At 35.1% G+C, this 3,227-nt stretch overlaps 1 protein-coding gene across 1 annotated transcript in view; it reads right to left on the bottom strand.

Moving 5' to 3' along the window:
* Positions 1-3,227, bottom strand: part of LOC107702396 (paired box protein Pax-5-like) — a 59,414-nt gene that overhangs the window by 50,506 nt on the left and 5,681 nt on the right. The window lies entirely within an intron of this gene.

Here is a 3,227-nt window from a genome sequence, read left to right as displayed (position 1 = left end):
TGTGTGTGTGTGTGTGTGTGTGTGTGTGTGTGTTTGTGTGTGTGTGTGTGTGTGTGTGTGTGTGTCTTTGACCTGAAGGTTACCATTATGCAGTCTCTTCCTGTCCTCTTTATCTTATCTGCCCCTGGTGGTCACCTAGAGAACTGCACATGACCTCTTCACTCAAGTTAGTATTTGTATGTGTGTGTGTCTGTCTGTCTGTAATCGTTGTTGTGTGTCTTTTTGCACGGTGGGCTGGATGTCCTTGTTGGGCTTAGACTTTTGGATACCAATTTTGTTTCATTCTTGTACTGTATATATATTCATTAGTATCTTATCATCATTTCAGTGCAGAGGTCTATGTGGTAATTCAGTCAATCTGTCATATTAACATACTGATTGCTTCAGAAGGGGAACACACACACACACACACACACATACACATTTACACACACAAAAGAACTGGAGGGTATCTGTTAATCCAAGCTACAGGGTAATGGATCTTAAATACATTCGAGAAGGCAATATCAAACAGACCTAACTGGCCTTGTGTGCCCATCACTAAATACATAAGTTCAGCTAACAGAAAATTAAAGCCCAGCTACATGTCATTTTCATTCTCTCAAGGCGGTGGGCTGAAGAAGAAAAAAAAAGGAGCTTTTTCCTATTAAATAAAAATCCTTTAGTGAGTGATTTGACCTATTAGATTTCTGAGAGGTGTGTTAGTAAAACTGTGATTTTTTTTTTTTTTTACGCATTTCGTTTTCGGTTTCATGTAACCTCTTTTTTTCTCCTTCCTATTAATGTTTTAGTTTCCTTTTCTCTTTTCTTTCTTTCTTATGTGCCTTTCAGTTACAGTTGATTATTTGAACACCTCTGAGTAAGTTATGGAGTCTAGCTAAATTGATTTTTTAAAGATGTGCATTAAAAATTAGGTGTGCAAACATGTTTTTAAGATCAAATGTTTGTTGTATTTCTCATTTGTAAGTCCTTTTGATAAAAGCTTCTGTTAAATTAATAAATTATTTAAAACAAAGCATTTTTTTTTAAATTTTGGTGGAAAACTATATTTGTATCTACCCACTACAGAAGAAACACACAGTGAAATACATCAAACTGAAACTTTGAAACTTGAGTATAAAATGTTTCTTCCTCAGGAAGAGCTTAAAATGCATCACTCTGAATTTTTAGATCATATTACCTTCAATTTATCTGATCTATTTCTGAACTTTTTTCAACTGCAGCTAGTTACCAGCACTGATTTACAGTTACAAAGCATGCATACAATTAAATTATGCATAGTGCAAGTTTGTGTTTGAGTGTGCATGGGAGAGTAAGTGTGTGTGTTTGTTTGAGTATAAGTGTGTGTCACAGTCACAGAGAGAGAAAAGGCTGCATTAGGGATTAACCGAAACAAGCTATTCAGATGTGATCTGACCAAGACTTTTCTCCGTTTCTTCTGCAAATACGGCTGGCTTATAAATCGAAGTGTTCCTGGAGCTTTGATTGATTTCGAGGCAGGTTCCGTTTAGAAATAGCGAGAGCGGCTGAAAGACATTCATGCTCCCCCATCCAGAAAATAAACCCGATTAGAGACGCTGCTCCATTACGATCCGCTATCGGCCGCTCCGATTAAACCGCTCCAAACAGAGCGAAGCAAACGCCAGCAAAGCGACGTGACACCAGGCGTGCTTTAACAAACACACTCAGGGAGAAAAAAAAAGAAAGAAAGAAAAGAGGGACTACCTTCAGTCATGCAGGGTAAAATCAGTGTTTTTGGAAAAGAAGCCAGCATTTAAATTTAAAATCACAGATACTCATTTTCATTTTTAAAATGTAAATATGATCTTGTATCGAAAAAAAACATATGAAAGTAATAAATATGAAGTAGGCTAACGTTGAGTAAAAGCTTTAAGGATTGCTGAATTAAAACGTTTTAAGGAGACGGTTTTTTTATTCATTTTGCTTATAAACTTGCAGGCTATGCAGATCATATTATGACATATTAATTGTTATTTTGTCATATGACTTACTCAAGTTAATCACGTAGCTTATCATAACCTATTATAATTAAGGCCCCATTGATAATGCATATTATTTATTTTTTAAGACATGTAGAAGTTATAAATATTTAGAATTTAGAAATGTTATTATTAAAAAAATTAACAACAAACAACCAAGCAGGTAAACTCAGAGCACAGAAAGTGAACAATATGACACTTACAAAAAAAAAGTATATATATATATATACATACATAGTATTTTTTTCTTAGCATAAAGTTAAAAGCTCTACTTCCTCTACTTCTAAATAGGACTGAAATAGTTTTGTTTTTTTTAAGTTATTGATAATAAATATTTAAGAGTTCGCATCTTACATTTAAATAAGAACAGATGAAACTGTTAGAAATCTCTCGGAAAATGTATGTAGTTCAATAGTATTATATTAGTCTGCATTCGTCGTTTATGTCAATTTAGCATAAAACTGCGCCAGAGGGAGTGTTAAATATAAGCTCTATAATAACTTAGTTCTGAGTTCACATTTTTTATGATCAGACGTTTTTAAAACCTGCAAAGTCTTATTAATATTCATGAGAAAGATGAGTATGAGTCTAACACATCCTAAAGTCTTCCTGCTCTCTGTTTCTTTCCTAAAAGTCTCGCAGGTTCGTGTCACAGTCCATTCTTAAGGCTTGCACCGTTTGACATTTTCGGTGTAATCGTTTTACCCGCGGATTGTGTTGAGATATTGTGACGGAGAGGAAACGTGATTCGTTCTAGCTTCTGAAATGTGTATACGTCTAATCCACCGTTTCATTCACCGTGCCAATAGATGTCATTTCACATAGATGTGCGGGTGCGTGCGCGCATATTTGAGTTTTGCGAAAGCTTGGCGTATGAGGTTTTTATTCATCGATGAGAGAGAAGACTGGAAGAGAAAGAAAGAATGAGCGAGAGAGCGACTGGGGAGAGAGAGAGAGAGAGAGAGAGAGATCACAATTGTATTTTCAGGGTGCATAATTTGTGATTGGCAGCTCTTGGTTTTGGTAACAAAGACACTGGGGTTTTCAATTTTCAAACAATTTTTCTTTTTTTCATCATTTATAAATATTTATGAATTATTACAATATATATATTTTTAATTCTAATGCATGTCTTGCACACTCAAAATGCCCATTCGCAATGATTTCAAGTGTGTAAGCTGTTGTTTGCGCGCTGGCGGCTCAAAGAACAAGAAATAAAGAGAGGGA

Source organism: Sinocyclocheilus anshuiensis, unplaced genomic scaffold, assembly GCF_001515605.1.
Source record: "Sinocyclocheilus anshuiensis isolate Anshui unplaced genomic scaffold, SAMN03320099.WGS_v1.1 scaffold86, whole genome shotgun sequence".
In the NCBI taxonomy this organism is placed as follows: Eukaryota; Metazoa; Chordata; class Actinopteri; order Cypriniformes; family Cyprinidae; genus Sinocyclocheilus; species Sinocyclocheilus anshuiensis.
The sequence above is the reverse complement of the archived record's forward strand: the minus strand, read 5'-3'. Positions and strand labels throughout refer to the sequence as shown.